This window comes from Microcaecilia unicolor, chromosome 12, assembly GCF_901765095.1.
Source record: "Microcaecilia unicolor chromosome 12, aMicUni1.1, whole genome shotgun sequence".
Lineage (NCBI taxonomy): Eukaryota > Metazoa > Chordata > Amphibia > Gymnophiona > Siphonopidae > Microcaecilia > Microcaecilia unicolor.
In genome coordinates, this window is record NC_044042.1 from 82,450,832 (window position 1) to 82,472,092 (window position 21,261).

A 21,261-nucleotide genomic window follows, 5' to 3' on the forward strand; every position below is an offset into this window, starting at 1 on the left:
GAACAGTGCTGGGCAGACTTCTACGGTCTGTGCCCTGAGTAAGGCAAGGACAAATCAAACTCGGGTATACATATAAAGTATCGCATACCAGGTAAAATGAGTTTATCTTGTTGGGCAGACTGGATGGACTATACAGGTCTTTCTCTTTCGTCATTTACTGTGTGACTGTGTTACCTGGGGTTTGCTCCAGTGTTTGAGGGGTAATTGTGCTTGCCTCCCCGGTGTTTAAAGTCCCTTAAAAAGAGTTATTTTGCTTGACTCCTTAAATGGCTGATCCTGGAGTCTGGTTTTGTAAAATTTGCAGGCACTTATAAAATCCTGGGTAGTGCCGCTGTTTTTTTGAATGCATTTCTTATGAAACGGTTGTTCCGCTAGATATGCCAACGTTTGCATATGAATTTCCAAATTTTACAGAAGTCTTTGCACTCAGTGGAACCTTTTGTAGTATCCAGAGGAATGTGAGCATCCCAATCGGACTTTAAATGTATGGGTTACAACTTATATTTTAGCTTGATCAATAAAAGTATTGCGGCACACAGATGATGTGAAAGTGGTAACCTCTGAGTCCCTTTCCCCCATCACTTGACATGCAAAAGCTACACATAATTTTCAAGTGCCATATTTTGTACTTCCTGACTCATGTATTTTTTTAATTTAGATTTATTTATTTTTTTCCCCAGTTTTGGCTGAACGTAAGCTTTTTTTTTTCAGCTACAGTAGGTAATTTCCTGTCCCCAGAGGATTTACAATCCGAATTTGTACCTGATTTGAAGGAGAGAGTTAAGGGGCCCTTTTACTAAGCCACAGCAAAAAAGTAGCCTGTAGTAGTGTGGGCGCCTGTATTTGGTGTGCGCTGGGCTAGTTTTTACCACGTCGGGGAAAAAGGGTTGTTTTTTAATGGGCCGGGAAAAGGGCCTGCGGTAAAATTGAAACCAGCGCATGTTTATTTATGGCCTGAGCCCTTAATGCAACCCATTGATCTAGCGGTGAGAACTCACATGCTACACATGCGGTGACCGGTCGGCACGGGCCAACTGCCAATTAACACCGGAAACACCAAGTGCGGTAGGAAATTTAAAACAAAAATGTCCTGGTAGTACGGGCGCGTGCCAAATCTGTATTTATTGCCGGGGAGCGCTAGTCTCATTTTGGCATGCGCTACATATGTGTAGGGCCTACCACGCCTGCTCAAGGTCACAAGGGATTTGAATCGGGTTTCTTTGGTTCTCAGCTTGCTACTCTAACCATTAGGCCACTCCTCTACTCTGTCAGTTCGTGAAAGTGGCTGTTGGCCTCTCACAAACATTTTAGAATAGGGCTTAAATTATGGATCATGACCCCCAGATGGCGCTGCAACCCATTTTTGGGGTCATGACCTGGGCAGGCTAAAAATAAAACAACAAAGAGAGTCCAAATCTCCCATAAAAAACACCAGAAAAAAAACAAAAGAACGGAAGAAAACAGAAAGACCAAACAAAAATATAAAAAGCCAAATTTATTGCCAAAGACCCTACACGGTCCGTGTTTCGGCCAAAGAGGCCTTCCTCAGGGGTCTATAAATTGGCATATACAAATATTCATCCAAAGGTTCATTCAAATTCGGACAAATCTGCTAATACTGCCCGAGCCGATGCATAAACCGTATAGTCAAAATGACTATACGGTTTATGCATCGGCTCGGGCAGTATTAGCAGATTTGTCCGAAATTGAATGAACCTTTGGATGAATATTTGTATATGCCAATTTATAGACCCCTGAGGAAGGCCTCTTTGGCCTAAACACGGACCGTGTAGGGTCTTTGGCAATAAATTTGGCTTTTTATATTTTTGAGTTTGGTCTTTCTGTTTTTTTCCGTTCTTTTGTTTTTTTTCAGGCTAAAAATAAACGCATTAGCAGCACAAGCTATAATTAGGTCTGCGCTAGCACCATGGAAGGCAGGGAATGACAGCAAGATCGGCTGTGATGCTGTAGGAAGACCAAGAGCAGCGGTACACCTGGAAAAGTACGCCTTCTTACATGCCTGCGATAATAGGTCACCTTCTTACATGCCTGCGATAATAGGTTTGTAGTCACAAAAGGGTTTGCTACGCACTGTTTTAAAATATAAACAGCTTCCAACCCATCCAAATTGCATTGTGTACAAAAATCAGAAAATATCTAACAAACAGACTGTTGTATAGGGAGTCAAGGTAGGATTTGGAACCTTTAGATAGTTTAGTCAGTTTCCTGGATATTTTACAAAAAGCTCACCAAACAGAGCCTTTTGTAAAATATGTATAAGGGCATTGGGGACTACATGTGTAAATGCCAGCCTGCCTAGCAAGGCTGGCTAGTGTAGTAAGAAACACATTCAGAAAAGGAGTGGTATCCCTCAGGCTTCAGAACCTGCAAATGCCCATTTTGGAGAAGGGACTAGCCTAGTGGTTAGTGCAGTGGACCTTGATCCTGGGGAACTGGGTTTGATTCCTTCTGCAGCTCCTTGTGACTCTGGGCAAGTCACTAAACCCTCCATTGCCCCTGGTACAAAATAAGTACCATTTTCCTTTCCCTTTTACCAACTGTATATAAGGATGACAGCATGTATTTCCAAACTGGGAGTTGGGACCCCAAATGGAGTTGCAAAAGCCAGTTTGGGGCCACGATCTAGGTGGGTTCTCCATAGAAACATAGAAACATGACAGCAGATAAAGGCCGAATGGCCCATCCAGTCTACCCATCCTCCATAACCACTAACTCTTCCTTTTCCTAAGCGATCCCACGTACTTATCCCATGCCTTCTTAAATTCAGACACAGTCCTTGCAGGGGCGTATCTGGAATCCGGCGGTAGGGGGGGGCCAGAGCCAGAGAGAGGGGGCACATTTTTGCCTCCTCCCCCCCACCCCCCTGCTGCCGCCGCCGCTGCCGCCACTGCCACTCTCCACCCACCCTCCCCCCCCGCCGTCAACCCTCCCTCGCTGCTTACCTTTGCTGGCGGGGGGCCCCAACCCCCGCCAGCCGAGGTCCGACCCGCAGTCTTCCTATTTCGTCTTCCTCCGACTCCTCCGTGGCCATGCTGTAAGTAACGCTGCTGATTCGTTGAATCCAGTTTGGAGTCTGACGTCACAGCACGTTGTACGCGCGTACAACGTGCTGCGACGTCAGACTCCAAACTGGATTCAACGAATCAGCAGCGTTGGCCATGGAGGAGTCGGAGGAAGACGAAATATGAAGATTTAGTGTTCAAGACTGCATACTAATTTTGTAGCCACCCTCTGGACCGACTCCATCCTGTTTATATCTTTCCATAGGTGCAATCTCCAGAGCTTTTATTAGGGCACTATCGCCTCCTTTTTCCTGCTGGTCATCCCTCTTTTTATGCTCCCAATCATCCTTCTGGCTTTGATCCTCGCTTTTTCTTCCTGTTTGGATGCTTTAAGGATCACCCCCAAGTCCCGCTCGCTCTTCGTACACAGAAGCACTTCACCTCCTATATTGTACCGTTCCCTGGGATTCTTGGATGTCTAGGAAGTGTCAGTTAAGGGGAAGTGTCCCTTAAGGAGCCAAGAGAAGCTCTTTTTGTTTTTATTCTTTGAACTTTTGAGCTGGATTTAGACACCAGAGAGATAAGCACAGTTGTCTCCTCATTCACTGATACAAATCCCAAGTCCAAACAAGCAGTCGTCTGCCACTTAGCCTTATATTTATTTTAGTTTTTATTTTTGTTACATTTGTACCCTGCGCTTTCCCACTCATGGCAGGTTCAATGTGGCTTACATGGGGCAATGGAGGGTTAAGTGATTTGCCCAGAGTCACAAGGAGCTGCCTGTGCCTGAAGTGGGAATCAAACTCAGTTCCTCAGGACCAAAGTCCACCACCCTAACCACTAGGCCACTCCTCCACTGTTGCTACTATTGGAGATTCTACATGGAATGTTGCTACTATTGGAGATTCTACATGGAATGTTGCTATTCCACTTGCAACATTCCATGTAGAACCCTGCGCGGCCACATTGGTGATCTGCAAGGGCCGACTTCTACATGGAATGTTGCTAGTGGAATAGCAACATTCCACGTAGAATATCCAATAGTAGCAACATTCCATGTAGAAGTCACCAATGTGGCCGCGCAGGCTTCTGCTTCTGTGAGTCTGACGTGCAGGACGTCAGACTCACAGAAACAGAAGCCTGCGCAGCCTTCTACATGGAATGTTGCTAGTGGAATAGCAACATTCCATGTAGAATCTCCAATAGTATCTGTTTTATTTTGTTACATTTGTACCCCGTGCTTTCTCACTCATGGCAGGCTCAATGCGGCTTATATGGGGCAATGGAGGGTTAAGTGATTTGCCCAGAGTCACAAGGAGCTGCCTGGGCCTGAAGTGGGAATCAAACTCAGTTCCCCAGGACCAAAGTCCACCACCCTAACCACTAGGCCACTCCTCCACTGTTGCTACTATTGGAGATTCTACATGGAATGTTGCTACTATTGGAGATTCTACATGGAATGTTGCTATTCCACTTGCAACATTCCATGTAGAAGCCTGCGCGGCCACATTGGTGATCTGCAAGGGCCGACTTCTACATGGAATGTTGCTAGTGGAATAGCAACATTCCACGTAGAATATCCAATAGTAGCAACATTCCATGTAGAAGTCACCAATGTGGCCGCGCAGGCTTCTGCTTCTGTGAGTCTGACGTGCATGACGTCAGACTCACAGAAACAGAAGCCTGCGCAGCCTTCTACATGGAATGTTGCTAGTGGAATAGCAACATTCCATGTAGAATCTCCAATAGTATCTGTTTTATTTTTGTTACATTTGTACCCCGTGCTTTCTCACTCATGGCAGGCTCAATGCGGCTTATATGGGGCAATGGAGGGTTAAGTGATTTGCCCAGAGTCACAAGGAGCTGCCTGGGCCTGAAGTGGGAATCAAACTCAGTTCCCCAGGACCAAAGTCCACCACCCTAACCACTAGGCCACTCCTCCACTGTTGCTACTATTTGAGATTCTACATGGAATGTTGCTACTATTGGATATTCTACATGGAATGTTGCTATTCCACTTGCAACATTCCATGTAGAAGCCTGCGCAGCCACATTGGTGATCTGCAAGGGCCGACTTCTACATGGAATGTTGCTAGTGGAATAGCAACATTCCATGTAGAATATCCAATAGTAACAACATTCCATGTAGAAGTCACCAATGTGGCCGCGCAGGCTTCTGCTTCTGTGAGTCTGACGTCCTGCACGTACGTGCAGGACGTCAGACTCGTAGAAACAGAAGCCTGCACAGCCTTCTACATGGAATGTTGCTAGTGGAATAGCAACATTCCATGTAGAATCTCCAATAGTATCTGTTTTATTTTTGTTACATTTGTACCCCGCGCTTTCCCACTCATGGCAGGTTCAATGTGGCTTACATGGGGCAACGGAGGGTTAAGTGATTTGCGACAGAGTCACAAGGAGCTGCCCGTGCCTGAAGTGGGAATTGAACTCAGTTCCTCAGGACCAAAGTCCACCACCCTAACCACTGTTGCAAATTGAAAACACGTGTATTTTTGCAGACCACCTAAACCATGGCCCCTTCCAAACTATGGGGGTCGTTTTACTAAGCTGCGCTAAAAAGTGGCCGGCGCTGCCACCGCTATTAGCCCTGCAGTAAAATAGCAGCATTTTGAGGTTCTTTTTTTGTAATGGTCATGTGCTAATTTCCCCATTAGTGCGTGGCCATTACTGCTGGGAACCCTTACTGCCACCTATTTAGGAGGCGTAAGGGCTCCCACGCTACTTCCGCAATAATCGGATAGCGTGCAGTAATATTTATTTATTTATAGCATTTATATCCCATATTTTCCCACCCACGGGCAGGCTCAATGTGGCTTAGTCTGAAAAGGCATTCATCAATCCGCTAACAAACATTCAAGTACACTGAAGTTGAAGAGGTTAGTGAGTAATTACAGAGGAGAAGAAAAGGAGAAAGGGTAATAGAGTTCAATATGCCGTTATGGATACAAAGAGGGACTTTGGCGTAAGCTTTACCAAATAAGTTGGTCTTGAGAGATTGTCTGAAAGTCGGATGATCGTGAGTAGTTTTTACAGATTTAGGTAATCCATTCCACAAATGTGCGCTATTATAGGAAAAGGTGGAGGCGTAAGTGGTTTTATATTTGAGGCCACAACATGTTGGGTAGTGGAGGTTTAAGTACGAACGAGATGATTTGTGAGAATTCCTTGGTGGCAAGTTGATAAGGGTATCCATGTAAGCTGGAGCTTCACCATAGAGGATTTTATGCACTAGGGTGCACATTTTAAAAGTTATTCGGTCCTTGACAGGAAGCCAGTGCAGTTTCTCACGTAGTGGTCTAGAACTTTCGAACCTCGATTTTCCGTACATCAGTCTAGCAGCTGTATTCTGGGCAGTTTGTAAAATCTTTTTTGAAGCATTTCTTTGCACCCTGCGTATATTCCTTTGCAGTAATCATGGTGGATTAAAACTAGTGATATGCTTGCGCTACCCAGTTAGAGCGGGCATGCTTACTCTCCGCCCCCAGACACGCCTTCCGCTGTGGAAAATAAAAAAATATATATTTTCCAGCACGGGATTAGCTTGCACTAAGCAGAACACTACCGCGCCTTAGTAAAAAGTACACTGGCTCCCAATCAAAGAACGCATCATGGCCTTCAAAATCTGTACCTGGGTTCACAAAATTATCTACGGTGAAGCCCTGAGATACATGACAGACCTCATTGAACTACCAACCAGAAACACATCCAAATCAACACGAACATATCTACCCAAGCTGAAAAGGACTTAAATACGAATCAACTTACGCATCCAGTTTTTCCTACATAAGCACACAACTGTGGAACGCATTACCCAAAGCCTTGAAAACAATGTACAACCACTTAAACTTCCGGAAATCACTAAAGACTAACCTGTTTAAAAACCGACCCAACCGATCCAACTTAAATGCCTGATCTCTACAACACAACAAAAAGTAAAGTACGTAATGGACATAACACAACTCTTCCGCTGACTGTTCCACATGAACCTTATCTTACCACAACATCACTTTGTATTTGTTCATACCGGAGTCAGCGAACGCCTCTCTGGTACTATGTAAGCCACATCGAGCCTGCAAATAGGTGGGAAATTGTGGGATACAAATGTAACAAATAAATAAAATGTCCCCTATGTTGACCTACACAAGTAAATAGCCTTGTAAAATAGCTGTTATCTGCATTGGTCTTTTATACATTTAAACACCACTATTTACACGTGTAATAACTTCTCAAATGTCTGAAGTGACCTCCAATTCAGCTACAGTGCTGTGTATATCTCCCAGCACTGTACAAGTAGTATTAGTACCTTGGCTTTTTGATACTGACAGCTCGCAGAGGTGACTGGGTATGGTTGGCAGATGCCACTTGTAGCTTACCACGTCTTCTGTTTCTGTCCTTTTTATGCTTTCCTGATTTAGGGCCAGATGCACTAAACTTAACAAGCCATTACCGTGGGTTTTAAACTGGTTCTAGCCAGGTTAACCTGCAAGTAGTGAACCAGGACATTCACAAAAGGGCATTGTCCGATCACGGTAGCAGCTAACGAAAACGGAATGCAGATGAGCAAATTAGTATTATAATGTGTAGAAATCGTATTGTAATGAGATGCACTACCGTTTTCTGATTGCCTAACTGTGGAAAATCTAACAGGAGGTCTGTACCTCTCGTTGGGGCTGTGCAGCCTCTAAAAACTATAAATGTAACAAAAAAAAATCAGGGGGAAAAAAAACCGTCCAAGTGCTCGTCAGGGACGTCCTTTATGGACATCCTTCACTGCCTAGCCATGTCCAAGTGCTCGTCAGGGCCGTCCTTCTAAAGCACCTAACATGGACGTCATTCACTGAAACATTAAAAAAAAAAAAAGGACGGCCCTGACGAGCAATTGGACGTTTTTCCCCAGATTTTTTTGTGATGGGTGTTCTTCTGCAAGGATGTCCAAATAAAAAAACTATTTGGACATCCCTTTCGATTATTCCCCCTCCAGGTCTCTCTCAGCCAATCACAGTGAGTTTAGTTGTCACCGGTGTCAGCTAAACGCGCTGTGATTTGCGGAGAGAGACCTGGAGGGGGGCATAATCAAAATGGACGTCCAGATAGTTTTTTTTGGATGTCCTCGCACGTCCCGATGCCAGCGGTGGTAATTTGGTGCAACTCTCACCCCCCATCGCCCCCAGAGCCGCGCATTCCCGGGGAGGAGGGTCTGCACAGTCAGCCGCAATCCACCCCCTTCTTCTGAGAGTGGGGCGGCAGGGATCATCAGCTGTACTGGCGGCTGCAGCTTGTGCTCCGGCCTGCAGCTCTGACAAGTGCTCGTCAGGGACGTCCTTTTTGGACGTCTTTGGCATGCGCAGAGCAGCCAGCATAACGCTTGGCTGCTCTGCGCATGCTCGACCGGCCGACTGGTTTCTGAGGGAATAGAGAATGCAGTGAGCTACAACGAGCAGCTCATTTGCATTCCATTTCCTTGATGCATGGCCATTGCCTACCGATTCGCTATGGAATCGGTAAGGGAACGGCTCTTCCAAGGGCTTTAGTGCATCTAGCCCTCAATGGAGATACCTATCTTTTCTTGATTTTAGCTTTGTTGTGTCATAAACCACTTTGTTGCCGCTTATGAAAGGTTGTATAGCAAATACAGTATAATCGCAATTATCCAACCTTCACTAATCCAACCTCTGGTGTATATGACAGACCCCCCCCCTCCCCTCCCCTCCCCCGGTGGTGTCATCGCATTTATTTCTATTAAAGATTTTTGTTTTAGAACAATTTTTGAAAATCGGGAACTCTGTCCTTGTTTATGCATTGTTTGAGGGGTTTATACAATGTTTTCCGTATGTTCCAACTTTTCACTTATCCAACAAACAGGTTGATCCCATTTATGTTGCATAGTCGAGACTGTAAACATAAACATGCTACTAAATGTACTACATTAAAACAGTTAACCTATTAAATTAACAAAAAAAGTCAGAGCTCAATTAAAAAACAAGGGCTACTCTATCAGTAGTCATTATCAGTTTGTTTATTTGTTAGGATTTATTTACTGCTTTTTGAAGGAATTCACTCAAGGTGGTATATAACACGAACAAGTCAAAACATAGTGAATGGACAATTATGGCAGTAAAAATAGTTATAACAATACAAAGTATAATGTCAACGCAATACACAATAACACACTTTAATAGACAGCACAGGGTGTAAGCAAAGATGTAACATATAGGTAGATTACTAGTTTTCTAATATCCACTTTACTTGCGAGCAACACAAAAGCGCCAGGCCTTGATGGCTTTAGAAAAAGGCAAATGCCATTGCTGCATGTACAGGTGTTGAGGCATTGAATTGGAAAGCTTTGGGAAAGTCTCTTGTCTGGACTACGTGGGGCAGAGGAGTGAATTAAATAATTAAGCCCATTTTGATACAGTGTTTGGAAGATCAGGACCAGAGCCTTAAACTGCACCTGGGCTGCCATAGGGAAACAGTGGAGATATATAAGATAAGGTAGAAAGGATACAAATACACAGTTTCTGCAACAGCCTTATGGTCTGTGACCACACACACATATTCTAGAAATAAAAATGCGTCAGCGATCCTTGGAAAGCCAAAAGCTTTGTACTGCCTTCATCTATCCACCGACCTCCAGAGACTTTTCCGGCCTTGGCCTTTTGGGTTTCCTCCTCATGCTAAGGAAACAAAAAGATAAGGATATTCTAGAGGAAAGCCTGCCACCGTTTCCCTGCATCCTCCCTCCACATTCAAGCACGCATACATTTCTGGCACAAGCAGAATGACTCAGGATACTGCCAAACCCAAGATCTATGTTAAGAGCTACTAGAAGGGATAATTTTCCAAAGAATTCAGTCTTGTGTTCCTCTCCCAGCAAATACAGTTGGTGAGGAGACTGAAAACAGATTTCTATCAGCCCCCTCCCAGGTGAAAACCATATCCTGAAGCACTTAACCCTGTGGGTTTGTGTAGATAAGCATGGTGGAAAAGAAAACCGAATGTATCCCCTCTGATCCAGGTCTACTTCCTTTATTCCTTTTTTTCACTCCCAATTTGTTCCGCCACACAAAAATGTTCCTCAAATTTATCTAGTGGCCACCTTACCAGAGGGAAAAGAAAAATGAAGGAAAGCAGAGAAGAGTAAAAAAAGAAGTTTAAAGAGGCATTTCAACTTTACAAACACACACAGAAAAAAAAGTTGCAAAACTGAAATAAGAACTTAAATGCCATTCTGGATTGGATCAAAGGTCCATCAAGTCCAGTGTCCTGTTTCCAATAGTGGCCAATCCAGGTCCCTATGGTGGAGTTCTCAAGATGCACTGAGTGAGAAAATACTTTTTCTAATTTTAAATCTGTTACCTGTTAATTTTATGATATGTCCTCTAGTCTTAATACTGTTTGGACAGGTAAACAACATAAGTACATAAGTATTGCCATACTGGGACAGACCGAAGGTCCATGAAGCCAAGCATCCTGTTTCCAACAGAGGTCAATCTAAGTCCCAAGATCCCCAAAAAGTATAATACATTTTATGCTGCTTATCCTAGAAATAAGCAGTGGATTTTCCCCAAGTCCATTTTAATAATGGTCTATGGACTTTTCATTTAGGAAGCCTTCTAAACCTTTTTTAAACCCTGCTAAGCTAACTGCTTTTACTACATTCTCTGGCAGTGAATTCCAGAGTTTAATTACACGTTGAGTGAAGAAACGTTTTCTCAGATTCATTCTAAATGTAGTACTTTGTAGCTTCGTTGCGTGCCCCCTAGTCCTGGTATTTTTGGAAAGAGTAAACAATTGATTCACGTCTACCCGTTCCACTCCACACATTATTTTATAGACCTCTATCATATCTCCCCTCAGCCGTCTTTTCTCCAAGATGAAGAGACCTAGCCACTTTAGCCTTCCTTGTATAGCAGTCGTTTCACCCTAGTTATCTGTTCTACTCCACTCATGATTTTATAATCCTTTTGTTGCAGTGTGGTTCCTTCTCTGAACCTTTTCTAGTTCCTCTGTATCTTACATAAGAACGTAAGTGTTGCTATACAGGGACAGACCAAAGGGTCATCAAGTCCAGTATCCTGTTTCCAACAGTGGCCAATTCAGGTCACAAGTACCTGGCAAGATCTCAAAACAGTACAATACATTTTATGCTGTTTATTCTAGAAATAAGCAGTGGATTTTCCCCAAGTCCATCTTAATAATGGCTTATAGACTTTTCTTTTAGGAAGCTATCCAAACCTTTTTAAAACCCCGCCAAGCTAACTGCTTTTACTACATTACCTGGCAACGAATTCCAGAGTTTAATTACACATTGAGTGAAGAAATATTTTTTCCAAATTGTTTTAAATGTACTATTTTGTAGCTTCATTGCATGCCCCCTAGTCCTACTATTTTTGGAAAGAGTAAACAAACAATTCACGTCTACCCATTCCACTCCACTCAGTACATTATAGACCTCTATCATATCTCTCCTTAGCCATCTCTTCTCCAAGCTGAAGTGCCATAGCCGCTTTAGCCTTTCCTCATAGGGAAGTCATCCCATCCCCTTTATCATTTTCGTTGCCTTTCTCTGTACCTTTTCCAATTCCACTATATCTTTTTTGAGATGATGTGACCAGAATTGCACACAGTAGTCAAGGTGCAGTTGCACCATGAATTGATACAGAGGTATTCTTAGTTCTATTCACCATTCATTTTCAAATTGCTAATGTTTTAATATAATGTGAACATTTATATTCCTCTCTACCAATATAATTCAAGACAGAACCATCTAACAATCGATTTATAAACCTACCAAACCACCCCCAGAATAGTTTGTTACTCCTAGATATTCAATAAAAACATTCAAATTTAACTTAAATCTTAAAGCATTTGGTTTCATCAACCAAGTACTTTTTAAAAAAAAACTTTTTTATTGATTTTAAAGCAACATAATATTTATAAAAACATATAACAGCATATAATATGGAACAATGAAGAAACAAAACAAAAAAACCATACAGGTCAGTGAGCTGATAAAAATAAAACAGAACAGTATGCGCAACATACTTTAGAGAGCTAATTCCTTTCACAAGTCACATAGTTGTCTAGCAGCAACCATGCTCTATGGAAAGAGGAGATGCAGCCAGTTCCTCATATCGCCTATAAGAACACAGCAGATTCCACCATTCGTGATATGAATGCAATCAGATGAAGAGCAAGAGAAATCATTAAGTTAAACAGTTTGGCATATTTAGGAGGAAGTGACAAGTCAGGAGTCGAAGCCTTGAGGATTAGTATTTTAAAAGATAGAGCATCTTGGATTGTAAATATTTTCTGGGTGGTGCCCCAAACCGACCTCCAGTACGACTGAAGATTACAACAAGAGAAAAGCAAATGTTCTAGAGAACCCACCACAGACTGACATGACCAACATAGATCTGAAACACTCGGGTGTACTTTGGCAAGTTTTACAGGCGTCCAGTAGGATTTATGAACAATATAATAGGTAGACTGTAGAAGGGCAGCTGAAAGGGAGGAACGCATAGTTTTTTGTCCAAAAAAGAATCCCAAGTACTTTTGACATAGCCAAGTTTTAAGAACGTGCATGAAATCCTTATAAAATAGCAGACATCATAAATCCATAGGTAATGAATTCCAGACCACTGGAGCTTGACCCACTTGATACAGTTTTCTTTTTAAGATCACAAAGATGGTGATAATCTAATGTCGGTGACTGATTACAGTTATCAGTGTCGTACATATAATGATACAAAGTGGTACAAGTATTCTGGAGTCAATCCATATAACATTGTAAATACAAACTTCCATATCATCAAGCTGATCAATCCATAGACTGGTGGGTTGTGTCCATCTACCAGCAGGTGGAGATAGAGAGCAAACTTTTGCCTCCCTATATGTGGTCATGTGCTGCCGGAAACTCCCCAGTATGTTCTCTATCTCAGCAGGTGGTGGTCACACACAGCAGCAGCTCTGGCTAGGCCTCCAAGCCTAATCCTTAGGTTTTGTTGAGGCCTGGGGTTGAGGGCTCTTTTGAGCAAGTGCAAACCTGGTGGTGCCAGGTCCCTCCTTTTCTCCCCCCTCCCGCTGGCTCCGTTTAAAAAAAAAAAAAAAAATATATTTTTAAACGTCTTTAAAGGCGTTTAATTCGACGTTTCTTTAAACGTTCATTGCAGCTACTTACTGGGACACCAGTTCGTTACAGCTCGGAGCGGCAAGCAGGTAATTTTACCTTTTTATAGCGGGCAGGGGGTTCCCCGATTCTTCTCCTCGTGGCAATGGCGTCGGAGGGCGAGGGCGCAAAGGGTCGCTCCCCGGATCGCTGGAGCGCTTCTAGAGGGGATGCGGGGGTTTTACAACCTGATTCGCCCTTGATGGGTGATAGTTTAGTGACCGATGAATGTCCCGGTCGTTCCTCCGGCGTGGCGGTTTTTTCCCGCCATAAACGCCCATCCCCCGCTCCTCGCCTCCGCCATCTTGGCCGGCCACGCGGCTCGGACGGCTTCTTCGGGGCCGCCCTTGAGGTTGGAGACATTAATGCCATGAACGCCCTTAATTTGGGCGACGGCACAAAAGCGGCTAAAGTTAAGCGCCGTTCTTCCCGCGCGGCTCCTTCACGGAGTTTCGCGCCGGACGCCATTTTGGATGCGCAGCATGTCTCTCCCCCGCTATTGCGAGCGCCGGTTGAGAGTGCGTCTAGGGCTGTTGCCCAGGCTGCGGAAGTGCACAGTCTGGGGGGTTTCTCCCCCGAGTTTGTTTTGCTGCTGCATCAGGCTTTCCTCATGCAAAACGCTGCCCCTGCTCCCTCTTCTGATAAAGAGGTTGAGGTTCCCAGAGGTAAACGCCCTCGGGTTGATTTCCAGGCCTTGGAGGACTTTTGTCTCCTCCGATGTAGATGAGGGCAGCGTGTCTGAGGTCTCCCAACGATCCTTTGCGGATTCCTTGGAGGAGATAGATCCCCGCTCGGATGGAGCGGATGACCCCTCTGCAGCGCGGCTTTTTAGCCCAGAGGATTTGCCCAACCTGTTGTTACAGGCCAAGGACACTTTGAAGATTTCCTCTCCGGAGGACGTCTCTCCCTCAGCCCCTGTTGGCTCTGCCATTATGCTGGGGACGAAGCGCCCGCCTACAACCTTCCACGTGCATGATGCCATGCACACCTTAATTGCGGCTCAATGGGATGTCCCGGAAACGAGCCTTAAAGTGGCTAGGGCTATGTCCCGCCTCTATCCTTTGGCTGTGAGTGAACGTGAGGCCTATCTGTGGCCTACCGTGGATTCTTTAATCACTGCGGTGACTAAGAAAACGGCGTTGCCGGTGGAAGGTGGCACGGCCCTAAAGGACGCCCAAGACAGAAGATTGGAGGCGGCCTTAAGGTTGTCCTTGGAGGCAGCTGCTTTAAGTTTGCAGGCCTCAGTTTGCGGCTCCTATGTGGCCAGGGCGTGCCGGACTATGGTGCAGCGGGCTTCCCCCTCGGATCATTCCTTGAGGGCTGATTGGCCGGCCCTGGAATCGGGCTTAGCCTATTTGGCAGACTTGCTGTATGATGTCTGGAGAGCCTCAGCTAAAGGCATGGCTCAGACAGTCTCTGCGCGGCGGTGGCTTTGGCTGAAACATTGGTCTGCTGACCACGCCTCTAAATCCCGCCTGGCTAGATTGCCTTTTAAAGGCAAGCTGCTCTTTGGGGTCGAGCTGGACAAAATCGTGACCGATCTCGGCACGTCTAAGGGCAAGAAATTACCAGAGGTCAGGGCTCGGGTTAGTACTCGTCCCGATACCTCCATACCGCCCGGGCAAGTCGGGTTCCTCTGCCCCCTCTTCCTTCAAGAGGAATTTCTCCCCCAAGCAGCATTCCTTTCGCAGAGACCGCCGTCCCGGAGGTGCTCCCTCCGGTCCTCCCCCAGGGTCTCGTACCCAATGACGGGGCCTTGGTCCACGCCCCAGTGCAGATTGGAGGACGGCTGTCCTCGTTTCTGGGCGAGTGGACCACTATAACTTCAGACGCGTGGGTGCTGGAAGTCATCAGAGACGGCTACAAGCTAGAGTTCTGCCAACCCTTAAGAGACGGGTTTGTACTCTCTCCCTGCAAGTCTCCGGTCAAGCTGTGGTAGTGCAGCAGACCTTGGACAACCTGATCCGCCTGGGTGTGGTCGTTCCGGTGCCAAAAAATCAGATTGGCAAGGGACGTTACTCCATTTACTTTGTGGTTCCAAAGAAAGGAGGTTCTGTCCGGCCTATCCTCGACCTCAAAGGGGTCAATCGGGCCTGGAAAGTGAGGCACTTTCGCATGGAGACTCTCCGCTCTGTTATAGCGGCAGTGAAGGCAGGAGAGTTCTTGGCTTCCTTGGACATCAAGGAAGCGTACCTGCATATTCCCATCTGGCCTCCTCTCCAACGCTTTCTGCGTTTTACAGTCCTGAGACGACACTTCCAGTTCAGAGCCCTCCCTTTCGGGTTGGCTACTGCTCCGCGGACCTTTTCCAAAGTAATGGGGGTCATAGCGGCCTTCCTGCTAAAGGAAGGAGTACAAGTCCATCCTTATCTGGACGACTGGTTGATCCGAGCCCCCTCTTATGCAGAGTGCGGCAAAGCTATGGACCGGGTAGTTGCTCTTTTGAGCTCCCTGGGATGGATCATCAACTGGAAGAAGAGCCAGCTGCGCCCGACTCAGTCCCTGGTGTATCTGGGAGTTCGATTCGACACCCAAGTGGGCTGAGTGTTCCTGCCAGACAATCGGATTGTCAAGCTTCAGGCTCAGGTGGACTAGTTCCTAGTAGCCTCTCCTATTCGGGCTTGGGACTACGTGCAGCTGTTGGGCTCTATGACGGCCACGATGGAAGTAGTGCCCTGGGCCAGGGCTCATATGAGACCACTACAGCTATCTCTGCTGCTGCGCTGGACTCCGATGTCGGAGGATTATGCTGTGCGCCTTCCCGTGGACCCAGCAGTGCGCAAGGCGCTGAGCTGGTGGACGCAGACAGACAAGTTGTCTGCAGGATTGCCTCTGGTGACCCCGGAGTGGATTGTCGTCACGACAGACGCCTCTTTGATGGGCTGGGGAGCCCACTGCTTGGGAAGGACAGCGCAGGGGCTCTAGTCTCCTGCAGAGGCAAGTGGTCTATCAACCTCCTGGAACTCAGAGCCATTCGCTTGGTGTTATTGGAGTTCATCCCGGTACTCGTGTTGAAGCCTGTACGGGTCCTGTCGGACAATGCCACGGCTGTGGCCTATATCAACCGCCAGGGAGGTACCAGAGCGCCCCTCTAGCCAAGGAGGCTATGAGTCTTTGCCAGTGGGCGGAAGCGAACCTGGAGCAGCTTTCAGCGGCCCACATTGCCGGAGTCATGAATGTCAAGGCGGACTTTCTCAGTCGCCATACCTTGGAGCCCGGAGAGTGGCAACTATCTGCTCAGGCGTTCTTGGACATCACGAAGCGCTGGGGCCAGCCGAGCCTAGATCTGATGGCGTCATCGGCCAATGGCCAAGTGCCGCGCTTTTTCAGCAGAGGACGGGACCCTCGATCCCTGGGAGTAGATGCTCTTCTCCAACAGTGGCCGACACAAGAGCTCCTCTATGTGTTCCTGCCCTGGCCCATGTTGGGCAGGGTGCTAGACCGGGTGGCAAAGCATCCCGGCAGGGTAATCCTGGTGGGTCCGGATTGGCCCAGACGTCCCTGGTATGCGGACTTGTTCAGGCTTTCAGTCGACGATCCTCTGCGGCTGTCAGTGGAGCAGGGCCTGTTACATCAGGGTCCCGTGGTGATGGAGGATCCCTCTCCCTTTGGTCTTACGGCCTGGCTATTGAGCGGCAGCGTCTGAGGAAGAAGGGCTTCTCAGACAAGGTCATCGCCACTATGCTGAGAGCGAGGAAGCGCTCTACTTCTACTGCTTACGCCAGGGTTTGGCGTATCTTTGCAGCATGGTGTGAAGCAGGCTCACTTTCTCCCTTCACTGCTCCAATTTCTTCAGTGTTGGCGTTCCTGCAAGAAGGTCTGGAGAAAGGCCTGTTGCTCAGTTCCCTTAAAGTCCAGGTAGCGGCTCTGGCTTGCTTCAGGGGCCGCCTGAAGGGTGCTTCCCTGGCTTCGCAGCCAGATGTGGTGCGCTTTCTCAAGGGAGTTAATCACCTGCGCCCTCCTCTGCACTCAGTGGTGCCTGCGTGGAATCTCAACCTGGGGCTAAGAGCATTGCAGAAGCCGCCTTTGGAACCCTTGTCGAGGGCATCTCTGAAAGACCTGACGTTGAAAGCAGTCTTTTTGGTGGCTATCACTTCAGACAGAAGAGTTTCCGAGCTCCAGGCGCTCTCATGTCGAGAGCCTTTTCTGCAGTGCACTGAGGCAGGAGTGACTATTCGCACAGTGCCTTCCTTCCTGCCCAAGATTGGTTCTCGCTTCCATGTGAATCAGCAGCTCTGTCTCCCTTCCTTTCGTAGGGAGGACTACCCAGAGGAGTACTCCGCTCTTGAATATCTGGATGTGAGACGAGTCATCATCAGATACTTGGAAGTGACCAATGATTTCCGGAAATCGGATCATCTGTTTGTCCTGTTTGCAGGTCCTCGTAAGGGTCTGCAGGCTGCTAAGCCTACAGTGGCAAGATGGGTCCAGGAAGCCATTGCAGCGGCTTATGTGGCCGCGGGGAAGGTGCCGCCTATCCAGCTGAAGGCTCACTCCACGAGAGCTCAGGCGGCCTCGATGGCAGAGGCCGGATCCGTCTCCTTGGAAGAGATATGCAAGGCGGCAACGTGGGCTTCGGCTCATACATTCTCCAAGCATTACCGTTTGACTGTGGCTGCACGGGCGGAGGCCCGGTTTGGAGCTTCAGTGTTGAGGTCAGGGATTTCTATGTCCCGCCCTGGGTGAGTACTGCTTCGGTACATCCCACCAGTCTATGGATTGATCAGCTTGATGATATGGAAGGTAAAATTATGTATAATCATACCTGATAATTTTCTTTCCATTAATCATAGCTGATCAATCCATAGCCCCTCCCAGATATCTGTACTGTTTATATTCTGGTTGAATTTTAGGTTCAAGTTTAGCCTTCAGTTACTTCAGGAGGAGTTCGTGTTCAAGTTCTTCTTTCACTTGGATTCTTCAAGAGTTGAGACGACTTTGTGTTACAGTGAGCTGCTGCATTCCTCTCCCCTCCGTTTTACGGGGCTGGATTGAGACATAAATTCTGCCGGCACTCCCTCCCGCTTCATGCGGCTGTAGGGCAGCTTTGTACCCCTCCCGCTTCGGCGGTGTTAGGGTCAGTCAGCTCCTCCCGCGGTTGCGGTTGCAGGATAAGCCAGATCCCCCCGCATCGGCGGGTGTGGTGTCCCTCCCCCGCTCCGCGGGGATGAGCTGGACGGATTCCCCTCCCCCACTTGTGTGGGGATGAGCTGGGTTAATTCCCCTCCCCCGTTTCGGCGGTGGTGAGCTGGGCAGAGTGTCCCTTCGTGGGTGTAATTCTCTAAGTGCTGAGTCCTGCGGATGGAGCTTTGATATCGACATACTGAGGAGTTTCCGGCAGCACATGACCACATATAGGGAGGCAAAAGTTTGCTCTCTATCTCCACCTGCTGGTAGATGGACACAACCCACCAGTCTATGGATTGATCAGCTATGATTAATGGAAAGAAAATTATCAGGTATGATTATACATAATTTTACCATTAGGAGTTTGCGTGTGACATGTGCCTTTACTGGAAGCCATTGTAATTTATCCAGGTAAGCGGTGGCCTGATTACTCTCTCCCCCCCACCCCCCCCCAAATCGGCGTGGCCATCACATTTTGCAATAACTGCAGTCTTTGCTGTTGTCTGTCCATAAGACCTAACAATGTTATTGCAGTAGTCTAGATGAGTTAAGGCAGTTGCTTATACAATCAGCTAAGTGCCTGATTTCCAAATAAGATTTAATTCATCAAAAAATTCTCAAATTTATAAAACATTTTTCTCACCAACAATCTGATCTGTGGTTCCATACTTAATTTTGAGTCTATAACACTCTTAAAATCTTGGATTCTTAACAGAAAAGAACATTTATACCATCCAGAGTAGGGCCTGACAAAGGAGTCTCAACATGACCATCACTGATCCATAATACTTTTAGTCTTCTCAGGGTTTAGGTTGACATTACTCTCTTGCATCCATTTCAATGTACAGTAAAGTCTCGATTTATCTGACCTAAATGGGACCGACCCATCGTCGGATAAATGAAAAGTTGGATAATACAAAAAACGATGGTAACCGCTCAAACAATGCAGAAACAGAGGCAGTAAAAGCAGGATCCCGGCTCACAACAATGTAGTTTTGTGGTAAAATATTATTATTAACATTTGAATAGTGCTACCAGACGCATGCAGCGCTGATAGAGCCCCAGGTTCAGAAAACGGAAAGAGAAACTGCACGATGTCGCTGAGAGTCTGTCGTATATGCCAGATGGTTGGATCAGCGAAGGTTGGATAGTCGAGATTGTACTGTACTACCAAAAGCTTGAGACACCACTATACGCTAAAGTGAAGATATCAACATATTACGTACAATGATACAAAGGATCTTTTTCCTGTGTGGTGACTCCCAATATGGAACCCAGCATTTGACAAGAGCGTATGTGGAGAAATGTAATAGGGAGCAGGCCTTAAACCTTATACAATTACAGATACTTAAGGCAGTAGCCAGAACCACACTCTTAAGGTTGAGTGAAGAGTTTATACCTCACAAGCCCTGGCTTTTCAGACACTTTTAGCCTTCACGGATGGCTGTGTGAAATGCAGTGCAGACCTGGGGATCTTGGGCATAGGTTTTGGCTCTGTATTAAAATGTAATAAGAACATAAGAACAGCCATCCTGGGTCAGATCAATGGTCCATCTAGCCCAGTATCCTGCTTCCAGCAGTGGCCAATTAAAATTACAATTAGTGCATCTATGCCGTGCATACAAAAATTTAGATCAGTGCGGTTCACGATCAATAAAAAGGCAAGTATATCCCTAAAATTACATCTTAATATAATTAAAAACTAAAAGCAGCAATTACAATAAAAAATTTGTGAAAAAGCCAAGTTTTAAGTTGTTTTCTAAACAACATATAATTAGTGTGATGGCCAACATTTAAGGGAAGCGTGTTCCACCATTTGGCAATTTGATAAGAAAATGTACATACCAATTCGGATTTATAGACAGCCTTAGAAGGAGAGGGAAATTGAATCATCAAGTAATGCCTAGAATCAGCAACATAATTTATTGTGGAGCCATACCATGAAGAATTGAGTAGGCCAGGCAACATAATTTAAAAATAGAGCGAGCCTCCATTGGTAACCAATGGAGGGTACGTAGTAATGGCGTAACACTTTCAAATCTGGAAGATTTGCAAATAAGACGTACTGCAGTATTTCACATCATCTTTAGCCTACGACAAATAGTTGCATTACAGTAGTCTAAGTACCCATCAATAATGTATGAACAATCAGCTGAAAAGCTTTTGAATCAAAACAAGATCTTGTACGTCTTAATTTCCATAGTAAACCAAATACCTTAGTTGACAATATTTGTACATGAGGCTCAAAAGTCACAAACCTGTCCAGGGTCATGCCAAGGATCTGCAGTTGGGGTTCTAACTGAATAGATAACACCATCAACTGAAAAATCCTTGGTGAAGCATTTCTGTCGAGGATGACTGATAAGCAGAAATTTTGTCTTGTCTGGATTCAGTTTTAACCTGACAGACAAGTGTATTTGGTGGCACCACAGTTGAACAAATATTTTACAAAGAAACATAAACAATTACAAAAAAAGCAGCATCACTTGAGGTTCTGCACATATAAATACCAGCATCTGCATAGTATGTGGGGATTTTATAAGTAAGGTATCCTTTTTACAAAGCTGCAGTAAAAATTGGCCTTAGCTCGCTTTTATGCAGGTCTTTCCCAGGCTAAGGCCATCTTTACCACGACCATAAAAACCTTGATTTTCAATTTATTTCATTAATGGCCATGCGTCATAAAGCATCATTAAAAGTGATAATCAAGCTCATTTTCAAAGCACTTAGCCTCCCAAAGTTCCATAGAAACCTATGGAACTTAGCCTCCCAAAGTGCTTTGAAAATATGCCTCAAAGAGTGTTTGGAGTAATTGTTATAAGTAGCAGCAAGAGAGGAAGATTCCTGACGCAGAGGCGAGAGGGCCGTGAAACGCTGGCTGCATCTAGGGTTATTACATTTGTGGAAAAGAAAAAAGAGAGG

General features: G+C 45.9%; 1 protein-coding gene across 2 annotated transcripts in view; it reads left to right on the forward strand.

Annotated features, from left to right (window-relative positions):
• Window positions 1-21,261, forward strand: part of FAM171A2 (family with sequence similarity 171 member A2) — a 133,768-nt gene that overhangs the window by 5,078 nt on the left and 107,429 nt on the right. The window lies entirely within an intron of this gene.